The sequence below is a fragment of the Hemiscyllium ocellatum genome, chromosome 21 (assembly GCF_020745735.1).
Source record: "Hemiscyllium ocellatum isolate sHemOce1 chromosome 21, sHemOce1.pat.X.cur, whole genome shotgun sequence".
NCBI lineage: Eukaryota > Metazoa > Chordata > Chondrichthyes > Orectolobiformes > Hemiscylliidae > Hemiscyllium > Hemiscyllium ocellatum.
Genome location: NC_083421.1, coordinates 43,041,809 through 43,060,023, shown reverse-complemented (window position 1 = coordinate 43,060,023; position 18,215 = coordinate 43,041,809). Strand labels below are relative to the sequence as shown.

General features: G+C 40.5%; 1 protein-coding gene across 1 annotated transcript in view; it reads right to left on the bottom strand.

The window, feature by feature from the left end:
* The window catches only part of LOC132825661 (protein crumbs homolog 1-like), a 110,213-nt gene that overhangs the window by 82,967 nt on the left and 9,031 nt on the right, over positions 1–18,215 (bottom strand). The gene's annotated exons all lie outside the window — the stretch shown is intronic.

Sequence of the window (18,215 nt, the reverse complement as noted above, 5' to 3'; positions counted from 1 at the left end):
TTCCAGTCTCCCCGAGGAATGGGGAAAACTGCAGACCACAAACTGATGAAACACTGCTGGTCCTTTACAGGACATGACCATACCAAATACCAGCTAGTGCTGCTGTGTCTCTGACATTGTTAAAATAAACAACCTGTCCAGAGTGTTCTTCATTCATTAGGAGCACTAGAGTCAGATCAGCCAATCCCAGAGCAAAAGTTATTGGAAAATGTAATATAAATCAAAATCCAGAAGACAGGTTAAATATTATCTGGCAATGAATACAATGTGTTGACCCATTCATGGAAGAATTGCTGATAGTATAGTTTCAACAGCTCAGTGAGTGACAGTGTATTTTATCACACATAATAACTTGCAGTGTAGCTCGTAGTGTTTAATATGAAGTACAGATTCATGGTTATCACAACAACGCCTAGTACCCAAATGAGGCAACCTAACTCCTCTTATGAATGGAGTCCAACAGGGTATTCATTGGATTCATAGACAATATTTAGATACTGAATAGTAAAAGAATAAATAATTAATTCTACCTGCTGTAATTGTATGAAATTAAAAAAAAGGACATTGCCAGTAATTGTGAAGTATATTTTTTCAGTCAGTTTCCTTTATTTTTATCCAGATCGATGACAAGTAATGCTCACTAGAATTCCTTGCTACCAAGCACTGAGGATAAGGGGTAGCAAACTTAAAACAGAGTTGAGGAGAAACTACTTTTCCCAAATCATAGAATCATGTAATCCCCAGAGTGTTGGCCCAACAAGTCCACACTGACCCTCCGAAGAGTATCCCACCCAAACCAATTCCCCTACCCAATTACGTTACATTTACCCCTAACTAATGCACCCAACTTACACATTCCTGAACACGATGGACAATTTAGCAAGGCCAGTTCACCTAACCAAAGGTATGAATCTGTGGAATTCACTACAAGTGTAGTGGATGCTGGAACAGTGGGTAAATTTAAGGGATAGTTAGACAGATTTTTAATTGGTAATGGGGTTAAAGGGATATGGAGAGAAGGTAAGAAAATGGGGCTGAGGAGCATATCACCATGATCAAATGGTGGAACAGACTTGAGGGCCAAATGGCCTTATTCTGCTTCTATATCTTATGAATTTATGCAACAGTGTGTGAGCATATGCACTCCTGTATCTAACATGTCCCACCTTTTATGTGACGACAATGAAAAAGACTTTTCGGTAAAATGGAAAAGCTAACACTCCAGTCTCAGTATAGCCCCAAGGAACAGCACTACATTATTCTGCTGAGCATCTTATTGTCTTATAGACTAAACAATGAATTGAACAATCTCTGTCCCATTTTGCTTCCCTTATTTTTGCAGGTATTAGGTTTACTGTTGTTTTCCTCTTGTTTTTGTTTCCACATTCTGCTATACACACCTACTCTAGATATGTGTTTCATTTCCTTACTCATTTCCATTATTGATCCCATTCACTTTGGATCTGATTTCTGTTGCTGTATGGTTTGATTTCTGGATTTATCCTTTATCATAGACTTCCTATTTTGCTGTTTTTGTCACTACAAATTCACCACCCCCTCCCTTAATTTGTTTGGAACCTTTTACATTTCTATTCTGTATTAGGCTGGTGAAAGATTAGTGACCTGTAACGTTGGGCCAAATTTCAATATAACATGAGAAATAGGAGCTGGAGAAGACCATACAGTCAATTGAGCTTGCTGGGACATTCGTGGCTGAAATTGGGCTCCATCCCTGCAGTCATTGTGACAAGGTCAGCCAGGTGGACCTCACACAACACGAGCTCCCTGACTGCGGCTGCTAACCTGGGTCAATTAAGTCGCCCTGGCTGACAGATATAACCAGGAGTGTCAGAGGTATTGTTTACTCTGAGAGCTGGTTTTAAGGAAGCTGGATCAGTGTCAAAAACTCTTCATGTGTAAATAAAGGGTGACTTAGTTACAGAATACCAGACTCTGTGGAGTTAATTCAATTCCCACTCTACTGGTTGGTCCCCATATCACTTCATTCCCTAAGAGAACAAAACTCTGTCTATCTCAGCCTTAAAGATGTTCAAAGATGGAACTCCACAACTCTCTGAGGCAAAGAGTGTCACGATAATAGTAAATATGAATTATTGAATTTTACTTTACATCATCTGATTGCTATACTTGGGATGTTTCACGGAATAAAATGTTTTTGTTTTAAAAAGGAAGACTCGTGGACCTAAGATGGCTGCGGTGGTCACCTGGCCACAAATTGAAGCAAGATTTGTGGAATCCATGAGGAATAAACTAAAGCATCTATACTGAAATAGCCATTTTATGTAAAGACACTGAAACCAGACATCTAAGCAACATCAGGAAATTTGCATTTTCTGTTTAATTCACACTAATATTATAACTTCACATATTGGCCCATCGACCAGCTAGCCAGCTTGGAAAGATGATGGAACTGGACTTTGAGTATATCGTGAACTATAGTTCAACAGCTACTTCTAAGCAGCAGGGTAGAGAGAAGAACATGAGTCCATAAGAGCAGGTGTGCACAAACTCTCTCTATCTGTCTGTCTTTCTGTCTCTCTCTCTCTTTCTCTTTCTCTCTCTCCACCCGCCCTCCCCACCCCCACCTGTCTGGTTCTCTCTCCTCAAATAAATAGTTCCTAGTTAAAATGCAATATATGCAAACAAGTCCTCATTCATTGAGGGCTCAAGATACCTACAGATTTTGCTACTGTTGCAGATATGAGTCGAAATTAATTGTCCTTCAGGTTTAAAACATTAAAGGCAATAAGGTCTTCTAAACTTCATATCCTTATGTTTTCCTTTTTGTACCAGATATTCTTCCTTTTAAGCTGATTACATGTATTTGTGTGTATGTTTCCTGTTGTATTTTTAGTCTTTGTTTCCATGGGGTTACTAAGTATTAAGATTTCACTTTCTTTCACTTGGTAGTTGGCTCCATTGTCTTCTAGTGAAGTATGTTTTACTTAAAGTGCATTTGCTGTTTGTTAAAAGAAGACAAATATTGATGACCAAAAGGTGAGTAAAAAGAGGGAAGTGAATACCACCTCCTCAACTGGTTGTAACAAGGAACCCAGAAATTCTGTGAACATCCTCGCTTCTGACCTTATGATAGAGGGAAGGTCATTGACAAAGTAACTGAAAATGACACTACCCTACAGAGAAGTCCCAGAGGTGAGGTGACTGACCTCAAACCACCATAACCATCATCTTTCATGCTGGCCTTGACTCCAACCAAGGGAGAGATCTCCACTTGATTCCCATTGACTCTATTTTGCTAGAGCTCCTTAATGCCATACTTGATCAAATTTGGCCTTAATGTCAAGGGCTGTCTCTCTCACCTCACCTATTAAATTTAGCTCTTATGTCCATGTTTGAACTAAGGTTGTAATGAATTCAGAAATGGCCTTGGCAGAACCCAAACTGGGTCACTGTGCAAATCATTGCTGAATAGGTGCTGCTTGATAGTGATGTTGACGACACCTTCTGTCACTTTACTGTTGATTTAATTGGCTGCACTGGATCTGTATTGCTTTTTGTGTTCAGGACATAACTAGGCGGATTTCTTTGGAGTATTGTGTGCAGTTTTAGTCGCCACACTACAGGAAGGATATGGAGGTTTTGGAAAGGGTGCAAAAGAGGTTTACCAGGATGACACCTGGACTGGAGTGTATTAGCTATAAAAAGAAGTTGGCCATTCTTGGATTGTATTCGCGAGAGTGTCAAAGGCTGAGGGACAACCTGATAGAAATGTATACAATTGCGATGGGCATGGATGAGGAGAATAATCTGTTTCCTAAGGAGGAAATGTCAAGTGCTAGAGAGTTTTGGTTTAAGGTGAGAGGGGGAAAGTTTAAAGGAGATGTGCAAGTGAGGTTTTAGCATCCAGAGGGTGGTAGGTGTCTCAAATACATTGCTAGGGGAGATAGTGAAGCAGATATGACAGGAATGTTGAAGAGCCATTTCGAACAAACACATGACCAGGCAGGGAATGGAGGGATATGGACCAGATGGGTTAGTTTAGAATTATGGTTGACACAGGCATGATGGGCCAAAAGCCTGTTCCTGTGATATACTGTTCTACGTTATACAACATTTTCAAGTAGATGCCAGTATTGTAGCTACGGCTGCCAGTGCCCCATTAACCACGACCCCTTCTCCCACACCAATGCTTCAGCCACACTTTCAGCCTCTCATAAAATTTGCCCCATGCCCATTTGAACGTGGTTCAGCTTATAATTTAGGGATTATGACTTTTGAGATTTTATTTTGTAATTTGGCACCTAGCTCCTCTTAGTGACAATACAAACCTCCTTTGTCATGCTCAAATCATTGGTACCTACAACTGAATGATCTCCCATTCACTGCATGCTCCTCTCCAAGTTCTGAACCCTGGCACTGAGCAGGCAGCACAGCTGTTTGCATGTATGCTGTTTGCTGAAAAGAGTTGTGTTAATCACCCTCTTCACACTACTGTAACTACCACCATAACATTCATTTTTGTTCCCCCAACTTAGAGTCATAGAGATGTACAGCTTGGAAACAGACCTTTCGGTCTCATTCGTCCATGCCGACCAGATCCCCTAAATTAATCCAGTCCCATTTGCCAGCACTTTGCCCATATCTCTCTAAACCCTTCCTATTCATGTACCTATCCAAATGCCTTTTAAATGTTGTAATTGTACCAGCGTCCACCATTTCCTCTGGCAGCTCATTCCATACACGTACCACCCTCTGTGTGAAAAAGCTGCCCCTTAGATCCCTTTTAAACCTTGAATAGTGGCATGGTCAATTAGCTCATCCTCCCTGAAGCCCTTACTTTCATCCAGATAAAGTAAAAGAACCTCAAGCTTGTTGGACTATTGCAAAGGTTGAAGCTCCTGCCTCCTGTCTCTCCTTATGGGCTTCACTTGTTGTCATACTGTCCTGTCGTTGAACACTGTCTAAATCAGACCCAATATTAAGATGTATAACTGCCTTTTGGTACAATGAGTTCCCCCCTCACCCACCCCCAGACTGACGAAGGATTACACCTAAAACATTGACTTGTGCACCTCCTGATGCTGCCTGGCTTGCTGTGTTCTTCCAGCCTCCTGCCTGTCTACACTTGGTACAATGAATCCAGGTAAGTTCCTATGGTTCAACTTCCAACTCATAAAGTCAGATGAAAAGCTACTTAAATTACAAATATATTTTATATAATTAATAGGAGATTCCAGAAGACAGCCATGACAGTAACTGCTTTAAATGTACAGAATGATGTTTTAAAAATTAGTTTCATACAATATAACCAAGTTTGCCTACTCTTAGCAAGGTCTCATTCTTCTGTGAGCGGATTGGCTAAGATTCTGGTGTGCGCATAATCAGTTCAGAATCTGTCTTTATCGTGCGTATTGGTGAATTTGTGTGACCCAGAGTCTTATAACAGCATATGGTGAAGCAAGAAAGGGGAAAAGTCTGAAAACAGTGCAAAAGGGGGTGAGAGTGCAGAATGAGAAACTTAATATAACACCAGAGGGAGTGATAGAGAGAGGGGTGCCAGAAACTAAAACACAATGCGTGAAGAAAACAAAGTGTGGAACTGGAACTGCTTCATCTGTGGTCTGCATTCTGAGAAAGATGTGACAGCACAGAAAATCAGGTAAGTAATCAATTGGTGAGTACTGTGTTTGGTAGGTCTTTCAAAACTCGTGGAATTTATGAACATAAGAATTAGGAACCTTAATCTCACCTCATTCAGACTGCTCTGCCCTTCAATAAGATCATCATTAATTGTTTGTGCTTCAAATTCCACACTCCTATGTACTCCTGATAAATGTTAATTGTTTTGCTAACACAGGCTATCTACCTTCACCTTAATTGACCCCATTCTCCGCTGCTTTTTGAGGTAGAGAGTTTGAAAGTCACACAGCCCTCCGAAAGAAAACAAAAACACGCTCAACTTTGACCACAAAAGGCCACCCCAAACATTGGGCAGAAACTTGCCAAAAATGTGGGCATTGGTGAGTTATTTGGGGAAATAAAGTGAGATTGACAGAAGTTAATTCTCAAAATTCAGAAAAAAGACATAGTCCGATTTTCAAACAGGTTTTGAACAAGGGAGACATAAATCTTAATATGAGAGGCGAGGGGCCTATCAGCATTCATTTGAATGGTGTAGTATGAAACTAATCTTACCTCATCGATATGTAGTTTCCTGTTGTCCCACCAACCAGACAGAAACCAGTCCTACAATAACACCACTAGGCCATTGTCATCCACTTGATTAATATTAAATTCTGTGGGAATCTCAGTTAGTTTGGATGGCTAAATGGTTAGAGTACAATGCACAATGATGCTAACAGCAGGCACTGAATGCCCAATAGGGCTGCAGCCATTCACTGAGGTGAGCCTTGCCCTGTCATGGCAGCGTAATGCCCCTCAAGCTGTTTCTCACCCAGAGAACAATGCCCATGATTCACTGTGGCCTATGGCTAATTACTTCCTTATTCAATTAGTTTAGATTCCATGTTAATGCAAATAATCTAGTAATTGCCCCCTTTTTGTATTTGTCATGCCCTTCCTTTTGTACAGAATAACATCGAAATGTCATGCTGCATCTGTCTGAGGTTGCCACACTTGACTTATGCTCATCTTTGTCATCCCGCCCATTTCCTCATCACTCCCCCAAGAACCTACTAATTTTGTTTTGTGCATATCCTTGGAAAGTAGCTCAGATCAGGAGCTGAAAATCACAGGATATTACTGCTTCCTTCATGGAATCACAGATTCAATACAGAACAGAAGGAGGCCATTTGGTCCATGTGTAGCGTGTTGCTGGAAAAGCACAGCAGGTCAGGTGCATCTGAGGAGCAGGAAAATCAAAGTTTTGGGCAGGATCTCTTCATCAGAATTCATCAGATCCTTCGGTTCCAGCACCACTCTAATCTCCAACATCTGCAGTCCTCACTTTTGCTCATTTGGTCCATTGTGCCTGCATTGGTTATAGTCATAGAGTCATAGAGATGTACAGCATGGAAACAGACCCTTCGGTTCAACCCATCCATGCCGACCAGATGTCACAACCCACTCTATTATCTTGTGCTAGTCTCCCCATACCCCTGCACACAATTACAATCCCAATAATCATTCCCTCTTGAATTCCTCAATTGAACCTGCCTCCACCACATTTCCAGGCTGTGTTCCATGTCCTAACAACTTACTGTGCGGAAAAGATATTTTTTCACATCACACTTGCTTTTGTGTTTTTTCAGAAGCGATGTGCAAACTGCAAGGGTAATTGTCACCATTTCATGGTAACTACATATTAGTGCTAACATTCACAACTCGTGTGTCAATCCACAACTATCTTTAATCCATGCACATCACTTGTATCCACACTTCAGAAGCACCTACTGGTTATGTGGCACTTTGAGATATCTGAGGTGGTGAAAGATGCTTTACAACATATAGTTCATTTTTATTTTGTGATAAAAGTGGAATTTAACTACTTTGTGAGTTTTGACACAACTATAGGAAAAATCTAGGACTAAAAATCTGTGTGAATTGTACAAATAACTAAGATCAGATCTATAGGATTTCTGCTGAACACATCAATGGTGTAATGACATTGGAATTTTTTGGTATTTCAACAACCTTGTTTTAACTTTCATTTATGGCTGTAAGTAATTACACAGAATTGAACTCCTTCAGTATCTAATGGAACTGAGTGCTTGAACCTTGGTTGCTGATAACACTGACTGCTTTAGCTTCACCCCCTCATCTATCAGACATAACTCACGGCGTCAGCGTTCTGGAAAGCAGCACGGTACCAGGGTTTCAGTGGAACCTGGGGCTTAAGTGTGTTTAAAGTCTCACACTTGAGATGTTGCAGGTTGTTTTGATGCTGATTTTACCATTCAGGGTGATTCATGAACAGTACAGATAGCAGACAAGAATGTTTCAGGCTGTGTCACAGGTCATGGCATTTTGATGGGAATTGAAATAAACTAACAAAAAGAAGCCAGTCAACTAAAGACTTAAAGGATGAATAATGACAAATACAGCATTATATATTTATCAATACCATCCAAAGTATTTTCCTTTTGAATCTATTCCAGTATGAATGTGTTTTAGCAATACTAAGTTTTTATACCTTTATTACATTTTGTACATTGATGGAAACTGTTTGAAAGAAATGCTTATTCACATATTTCTGAACAACACAATTTGAAATCTTGCTGACAAGAACACAGCCTAAGTGTTGTTAAGCAAAGAACAATTTGCAGCACCTTGAAGGAAGAATACTTTCTTCAGAATTGAAAACATCTGAGTCAAAGTGCTGGAATGGGAGCAGGTTTTATTGAATTAGAATTTTACAAAATGCATCTCTCTTCATCCATTGAACAGTGAACCCAGGAAATTTGCAGCTTAATCAGCTGATGTATAATGGCCTTTGACCCTACTAATCGGTAAAACTGATTTGTGTGTGTACACCGGATGAGTTGTAAATGATACGTATACTTTAGCACAGGTATTATATTTACAATGAAGATCCACTCATATGTGTATCGTCCATTATGTGTTTTTTTTAAAAATTGAAAAACTAAACCTTTAATATGATTCAAATTGTTGGATTGATATCTAACAAAGAATAGAAAATATATCCTGCCTTTAAATATTGTAGTTCTGTGTTTACCACATTCTTGCTTAACAATGTTAGGAATCTGTAATATTTCAATGGGAATTCATATCTGCTTTTGTCCTGCCTATGCTAGGAGGTGCTTTTTTAATGTTTAAAAAAACTGTTACTATTTTCAAGAATGACTTTGGATTATTTTTGAGTTTTCTTCTTTCAATATAGTTAGAAATAAGTTTTAAAGTGTACTGAAACTGCCAGACTGCCTGAACCTTGCTTTCTTCTGGCTCTGGATATGTGTCTCCTCTACATTGCATGACCAGAAATAGTTTTACACAAAACTGTGATTCCTGAGTTTCTTGAGTCTTTAGATATTCTGCAACATTTTGCTGAAGTCATCCAGTAACTGCAGTTTACATTTATATGTAATCCACAAAATTTCAGAACTAACTCCAAAGTTTTTAGTAGAAACTTTGCTGACTAAATTACTGAATTGAAGTGATATGTTGAACTCTAGACCACGTATTCTACATTTCTTTTTGGAATGCCATTTGTCTGAGGGACAGCCATTATATTTCACAGGAGATGCATATATTGTTGGGTGTCTCATATGGAAATCTGTGGATGAAACTTCTTTTTTATCCAGTATGTGACCATGTAAATGTTGCCTCAGGAGTGTACTATTGAAAAGGTGTCATTTTTAATGTGATCCATGCCACCATTCATTCATCGGATAAGGGAGCCAGTTGGCTAGATGGCTGGTTTCTGATGCAGAATGGCACCAACAACACTGGTTTAATTCCCATATAGTCAGACGTTACCATAAAGGTTCTGCCTTCTCAGCATTACCTCTGGCCTCGGGTGTGGAGAACCTCAGATTAAACTCACCACCCGCCAACCCTCTCCAATGAGGGGGCAGCCCTATAGTTCATTGGGACTATGGTCATCAGATTGAATGGTAGCATGATGGAAACAATCTCATACAGTCATAGAGTCATACAGCATGGAAACAGACCCTTCAGCCAATCCATGCTGACCATGTTCCCAACCTAAACTCGTCCCACCTACTTGCACTTGGCCCGTGCCCCTTTAAACCCTTCCTAATCATGAACTTATCCAAATGAAAAATAATCTTCAAATTCCTATTTTGATCATAATCAACACCTAGTTTTCTATCAGCTTATCAGCAAGCCAATTAGCAACCTTGGTGCACTATATCTAACATTTATTCAATTAACTTAATGATATGATTTAATATGACTAATTGAGATAAATTAGAATTCATTGTCTCTTTAAAATCATTAGGCTCCCAGTATTTTCCAAAAATGGACATGATATTTACGATGATCATGAATTTGGTTTACCGAATACAGAAACTTTTCCAATACACTTCATAAGAATGTTAGCTTTAGATTTCCAGATTTGAAACTACTGATGTAATATCAGTTACTTTAGTTAGGCAAGAGATGGAGAAAATGTGGTTGATGGTGGTTGTATTGTCCATTACAAATAAGTCAGTAAATTAATTCTCCTGATTGTAGTCAGTTAACTCAAAATAATCAAACAAGAAATTAATCAGCTCATGAACTGGTACATCTAATTTCACAGTCAAATGGAGAACACAAACTTGGAACACAAAATTAAATAATGAGTTCACTTAAGTTGCTTTTTTTTTGTTTTTGAGGGGTTTTGAAATTTCTTAAGGGCTATGCTTTTGATTTTCAAGGTTCTTTTTGGTTTGCAGGGATCCCCTTTCAGACTCATTGGCTCCTTCATTAGGTGGTACAACCATTAGTAATGATAGCTTCTGGATTCGTGTTGATACAGCTCGCTATTTGGACTCTCACAGAAGCAGAATGAGAAGAAATCAGCAATATCTCCCAGAATCATCATTCTTTTGTTAACTCAAAGCCATAACACACAAGGAAAATATTATTGTTCTAGACAGCACAGGACTTATATTGGCACAAGAAACAAGCATTGTTAAAAAATAACTGGCACATTTCAATGCACAAAACATACCCTATGGATTGGTGAGGATGCAAATAGGCTATTGCATGTTTGTCTCAAACATGGTCACTGTACCTCATGTAATTCATAATGTGTAAGATGCTTTGAGATGTGACAACACACATGCAATATTCATGAAATGAAATTTCAATATTAAATAATACAATAGACAGAGTTCATTAAAATCATATCCATTACATTCCCCTTCTTTTGGTGTTCCTGAATTCTTGTAACTTTCATCTAAGCACTCCACTTTAATTTACAAGGAATTCATTATCTCAATGTTCATGTTTTCAGCTGGGTCAGTATTACCCCTCCCAACCCCAGCTCCTCTCACCCCTCCCAATCTCAGCTCCCCCCACCCCCACCCCCCCCCCCCCCCCCCCCGAGCCCCAGCTCCTTTCTCTTTATACCCCAAACACCAGCTCCTCTCTCCCTCACCAAACCCAAATCCTTTCTCTTCCCCCCAACACCAGTTCCTCTCCAAATCCCAGCATTCCCCTCCCAACCCTAGCTCCTCTCTCCCCGCGCCCTCCCAAAACCAGCTCCTTTCTCCCCTTCCCCAACCCTAGCTCCTCTCTCTCCTGTCCCCCAATCCCAACTTCTCAATCCCTACTTTGCATCCTCAGTGCTTGAGTATAAAGGAAGCAGAAAAGAAATTTTAAAAGGAATTTGGAGAGGCAGAAGAAGCAATGAAATGGCATTGGCAAGGAGGATTAAGGAGAATCCCAACACAGTTTATATGTATTTTAGGAGCAAGTGTATAATTGGGGAAAATGTAGCTCCACTCAAAGTCAAAGTGGGTGTGGAGCGAGAGCAAGTCGGTAAAGTGAGTAGAGTTAAAGAGTTGTACAGCACAGAAACAGATCTGTCAGTCCAACTTGTCCATGTTGACCAGATATCCTAAACTCATTTTGTTCTATTTGTCATCATTTGGCCCATATTCTTCTAAACCCTTCCTATTCATATACCCATCCAGATGCCTGTTTTAATTGTACCAGACTCCATCACCACCTCTGGCAGCACACTCCATATACACACCACCCTCTGCATGGAAAAGGTGTCTCTTTAAAAATCTTTCTCCTCTCACCTTAAATCTGTATCATCTAGTTTTGGACTCCCCTACCCTAGGGAAAAGACCTTGACTATTCACCCAATTCATTCTCCTCATGATTTTATAACCCTCTTTAAGGTCACACCTCATGCCCCTGGCATTCCAGGGAATATAATACTTTGCATTGGTATTCACCAAGAAGAAAGACATGGATGATGTTGTGTTTTGAGAGGGGGGTGTCAATATTCTAAGGCATGTCAATATTAAGAAGGAGGAGGCATTGGTGAAATAACTCCACAGAGGCTAGTGTGTCATCACCAAGTCGTCTTTTATTTACACATGACGAGTCCTTGACACTATTCCACCTTCCTCAGAGCCAGCTCTCAGAGTAAGTAAAACCTCTGACACACCTGTTCTTATCTGTCAGCCAGGACTCCCTGATTACACCAGATTAACAGTCCCAATCAGGGAACTCATTCTATGAGGTCCACCTGGCTGACCTCGTAACGATCAGTACATCCCTCCCACTCTGAGTCCGAGGACATAGGCTAGTTCTTTTTATTGTAGCTCCACCTCTGGTGTTTTAGCACTGAGTCGGGTTCCTCTGACTCTGCCTCTAAGAGAGTGGCATGTAACACAGAGTGGCTCGCATCTTGTGCCCAAAAGTGTTTCGGAACAAATTCATTCTCCTCTTCCAGCAGCAGAGGTATCGAGGCTGCACCATCCACCGTGTCCATCTCAGATTCCGAGGTATCTCCAACACACGACAGAGAGGGAGAACCCACGGGTTCCAGAACAGTCGGAAAGGCTGTCAAGGAGCCGGGCACATTTTGCTCCCGCGCTGTTTGCTAGTTTGCAGTTTGCGTGAGGTCCATGTGCTTGTTCTAGACTGTTGCACTTACCTGACCTTTGTACGTCTCAAGTCCTGACCTAATATTGATCATCCTCTTACCTCATGCAGGGCCGTTCTCGTGGTTCCAACACCAAACTTTGTCACTTGAAGTAAACTGTCTCTCTCACTTTGCAGAGTCTTGTGTCCAGCATTAGTGTTTCTGATGCTGTTTTACCCTGCCTTCAAAGTTTGGACTACTCTTTCTGCCAGACCATTGGATGATGGATGGTATGAAGCTGTCCTTCTATGTCGAATACAGTTCCACTTTGGGAAATACTCAAGTTCCCTGTTGATAAATGCTGATCCGTTATCTGGAAATCAATGCATTGCAAGAGATACATGCAGTTATTCTATTGTCGTCTCCATGTTTGACGAATGAATGCTTTGTACATCCAGCCATTTTGAGTGGGCGTCCACAATGACTAAGAACATTGAGTCCATGAAAGGACTTGCTTCGTTGACATGTAAGCAATTCCACATTTACCTGGCCATGCCGACTATACTCATAGTAATTTTTGTCCTTGTTGGCACTCTAGGCACTGCTCCCTAACGCAGCTATGCCTACATCTAATCCTGGTTACCAGACATGAATTCTCATCAACATCTTCATTTTGGAAACCCTTGGATGAGCCTGGTGGAGTTCAGTCAGTATCTGGCAATGACCTTTGCTCGGCACAGTCACTCTTGTTCCCCATAATAATATGCTCTCCAGTGATCTGCTCTCTCTGGGTCTGAAAAGATTTCGATTCTGGTTGTGACGGCTCTTTGGCTTCCCCCATCTCCACTGGCTGTTTCAGTTTTGCCAGGACTGGATCTTTCTGCGTCCAAGGTCTGATATTGTCAGCTGTGATTGAAAATGTGTCCAGAAAATGTAAAACCTTTACACCACCAGTGGTATCGCCACTGGAAGGGTCTGTATCTGCCAGTGGGAGGTGGTTCAATGCATCCACATTTGCTACTTGGCCTCCCAGATGGTGTTCCAACTTGTAGTTATCCACACTTAGTATTAGAGCCACCACTGAACTCAGCCTGAAGGTACGGGCAGCACTGCCTTGCTCTGTTGAAGTAGACCAAGCAGGAGTTTGGTTTGTTATTATTATGAATTGGTGGAACTTCCTAATTCCAAATATTTCTGCCAAATCTTCCTTTTCTATCTAGACATATTTATGCTCTGAATTAGCCAAAGTCCTGAATGCATATGCTATTGGGCATTCTCTCCATTGGGCTACCTAAGAGCTAATATTACCCCAAAGCCCTATTTGATTAGATTACCTACAGAGTGGAAACAGGCCCTTCAACCCAATCAGTCCACACCGACCCTCCGAAGAGTAACCCACGCAGACCCATTTCCCTCTGAGTAATGCACCTAACACTAGGGGCAATTTAGCATGGCCAATTCACCTGACCTGGAAAAAGTGAGATCTGCAGATGCTGGAGATCAGAGCTGAAAATGTGTTGCTGGAAAAGCGCAGCAGATCAGGCAGCATCCAAGGAGCAGGAAATTCGACGTTTTGGGCACAAGCCCTTCATCAGGAATGGATGAAGGGCTTGTGCCCGAAACGTCGAATTTCCTGCTCCTTGGATGCTGCCTGATCTGCTGCGCTTTTCCAGCAACACATTTTCAGCAATTCACCTGACCTGCACATCTTTGGACTGTGGGAGGAAACCAGAGCACCCGGGGGAAACCCATGCAGACACGGGGAGAATGTGCAAACTCCACACACACAGTTGCCCGAGGCTGGAATTGAACCTTGGACATTAGTGCTGTGAGGCAGCAGTGCTAACCACCGTGCCACCCCAGGGGAGGCATTGCAGATCATAGCTGTTTCTTCACTTCCCTGAAGGTTATGGTTTTGCTTTGTTTGAGGTTTTGTTGTGTGCTTACCTATAGTCTCTCTATTTGGGATATGTCCTGAGTGAAGCTATGCAATTGTCTTCACTCCAGCATGTTCCCCAAGCTCAGTTGGCCTGGCAAGGGTGTTTACTTCCATTGGAATTCCCTGCAACTCCTATGGTCCACTTGCTGTATTTTCCAATGACAAATCCAGTTGTAGTGCCTGTTTGAAGTCAAGTTTGACTTCAGCTAGTAGAGGGTTTGCATGGTTACATCGTTAATCCCACATACTAAGTGATCTCTCAGCATCTCATTAAAGGTTAAATCTTGACCACATACCTCTGCCTAACCTCATCCAAATCCTGATTTGGATTCCGCGGTTCTTAAATTGCTGAGTAACACTGATAGCCACCTCAGAATTAGAGGAGTCTTGGGTCTGTAATATTCCCAAACTAAATCTGACAACGTTTGAAAGGTTTCAGTATCTGGTGCCTCAGGGAATGTTAGGCTCCTAATAACTGAAAAAGCTGTGGGTCCACAAACCACCAGGAGAATTACTCATTGATTTGCACCCACCATAATGTCATTTGCCCGGAAAAAAAAATGCATTTTTATCATATACTGGGCCCAATCTTCAATGACAGGATGAAACCGGTCAAGCTTCCCAAGTAATGGCATGATGTCAAAAATGGTTACCTCTGACTGAAAAGTACCTATAGTGAGTGAATTTCTTCAGGAGCATGCTTTTCTCTCATTGCCACTGAAATAACTCCATAGAGGCCGTTATCCCATCACCAAATCACTCTTCATTTACGCATGGAGAGCCATCGACACTGATCCAGCTTCTTCAGGGCCAGTCTCAGTGGGAACAGAATCTCTGACATTCCTTTTTATATATATCAGCCAGGGCTCCCTGATTGGACCAGATTAGCAGCTCCAATCAGGGAACTCATATTCTATGAGGTCCACCTGGCTGACCTTGTTACAATCACTACAGTAGGATGTCTTGAAAAATATTAAGGTAGATAAGTCCCAAGGGCCTGATGGGATCTATCCCAGGTTACTGCAGGATGCAAGGTAGGAGATTGCTGAGACCTTAACAGAGATCTTTGTATCCTCTTTAGGTATAGGTGAGGTCCCAGAAGACTGGAGAATAGAAAATGTTGGTCCTTTGTTTAAGAAGGGAAACAGGGATAATCCAAGAAATTATAGGTCAGTGAGCCTTACATCAGTGGTAAGCAAATTATTGGAGAAGATTCTTAGGGACAGGATGTACTTACATTTGAAGAGGAATTAGCTTATTATGGATAGTATTAGGGATAAGGATAGGCTTTATCCCGGGGAGTTTTGAGGAAGTAACAAAAATGAGTGATGAAGTTAAGGCAGTGGATGTTGTCTACATGGTCTTTACAAAAGCATTTAACAAGGTTCCTCATGGTTTGTTAGTCCAGAAGATTAAGTTGCATGGAATAGTGACTTGACAAGTTGGATAAAAAGTTGGCTCAGTCATAGAAGACAGAGGGCATTCTATTTTTCTGACTAGAGATTTGTGATCAGTGGTGTTCCACAAGGATCAATGCTGGGACTTCTGTTGTTTGTAATATATATAAATGTTTTGGATGAAGATATAGGTGGTTTGATTAGTACCTTTGCAAATGACACAAAAATTGGTGGAGTTGTGAATAGTGAGGAAGTATGCAGCAGGATCTAGATCAGTTAGGAAGTTGGGCAGAGAGATGGCAGTTGGAATTTAACCTGAACAATTGTGAGGTAATGCATTTTGGAAAATCAAACGCAAAACAAAAGTATACAGTAATGGATGGACTCTCATGAGCATTAATATACACAGAGATCATGAGGCGCAAGTCCATAGATCCCTGAAAATGGCAATGCAAGTGGATAAGGTGGTAAAGACGGCATACGGCATGCTTGCTTTCATTGGTCAGGGCATTGAGTATAAAAGTTGGCAAGTCATGTTGCAACTGTATAACATTTTATTAGGACACATTTGGAGTATTGTCGACAGTTCTGGCTGCCATACTTTTGGAAAGATCTGGAAGTTTTGGAGAGAATGGAGAAGAGATTTATCAGGATGTTGCCTGGACTGGAGGAGGAACTTTAAAAGAGAAATGTGAGAAAGATTTTCTTTTACACAGAAGCTTGTAGGTGCCTGGAATATGTTACCAGGGAGGTGGTAGAAGCAGATGTTTTAGCAAAATTTAAGAGGCATTTGGACAGATACATGAACAGGCAGAGAATAGAGGGATACAGACAAGGTATAGGCAGGAGGAATTAACTTTGAATAGCATCATGGTCAGTACAGACACAGTGGATGAAAGGGCCTGTTCCTTTGCTATACTGTTCTATGCTAGAGATCTGAAATAAAAACAGAATGTGCTGGAGAAACTCAGCAGGTGTGGCAACATCTGTGGGAAGAAAGCAAAGTTAATGTTTCAAGTTCAGTAATTCTTCATCAGAACTTTATGAAATGTACTGGAACCATTTTGCTTGTGGAATGATGATGTGGTTTTATTTTCTTTGTGTTCAAATGCAATTTGAAAGATTAAGAATACAAATTCTTACATTAGACAACTCCAAGATGTCAACGTTTTTCGTCATTTTCAATTCACTTGGAATTGTATGACGTGGTTATGTAGGTGATATACTGTCAGTACCACAGATATTTGAACACAAGGAAGATGAGAACGGTGACTATGCTCAGTTGTCTTACCTTATACTACTTCGTGTACTTTCTTTTTCTTTTTGATTTCTCAAAACATTCAGACAAAATCTAAGAAATTGTGACTTTCTATAATACATCTCTAGAGTTACTTACACTGTTTTTCCAACCAGTCCCACCCACAATGCACCTAATTTCATGTTATAGAATTTTGATCTTAATTTTAAAAAATGAAGGCTTTTGAGAAAATAATTAGTGAAGTATTCTTTCCACGAGTTTGTGAATAAGTGAGTATGGAGCATAAATTCATGATTACATTCGAAGTACAAAGGGGAAGCTGGGGACTCGGGGTAATTAAGAACAGAAATGCTCTATTGCAAGGGATAGTTGTGTTAGAGACTCGAACATGATTTAAAAGGGAATCGGATATTTTTCTAAAAGGACAATTACAGAGAGCAGGAAAAGAAGATTGACGTGAACTACTTGAGTTGAATGGTCTTTCTGAGCTATAGAATTCCGTGATTCTGTTGTTTCTACATTGTTTTGTATTTTTTAACAGATTCATTCATATTTAGTTGGAATGAATCAACTGACATAAAATTGTGGGACTGTGTTTATGAGCTAATTTGTGCTCCTGAATTTTCTGAAAGGCTGTAACACCACTTAGCTTCTGGTAGCAGTGTCACTCAACAACCAAATTGTACAAGATTGAGTCAGAAAAGTATTAGTTTTTTTCAAACACATGGGCAGCATGAGCTGTGAGAATGGATAGTAGTATTAATAGAGTTTTCAATGGCTAAATTGAAACTTTGGATGAGACAGAGATGTCCTTTTTTACAGGTTTGTAAACGTACTTCTCAGAAAACCTTTCTGGGAGGAGGAAATGAAAATAGGCTGTCAGTGAATGTATTTTGTTCCTTGTTTCTTTAGTGATTAAATGTTATCTTGCAATCATAATTGTGAATATGTGAATAGTGAATATGTGGATATCAGCTATGAAATAAATGAAACAAAATCCCAAAATGTTGTCTTTACCCCATGGTTTGTATAAAATAATCAGCTCTGTGATTTTTGTTCAGCAGTGTGATGGGGGTGCTCCTGGCCAGGCCTGTATTTATTTCACATCTC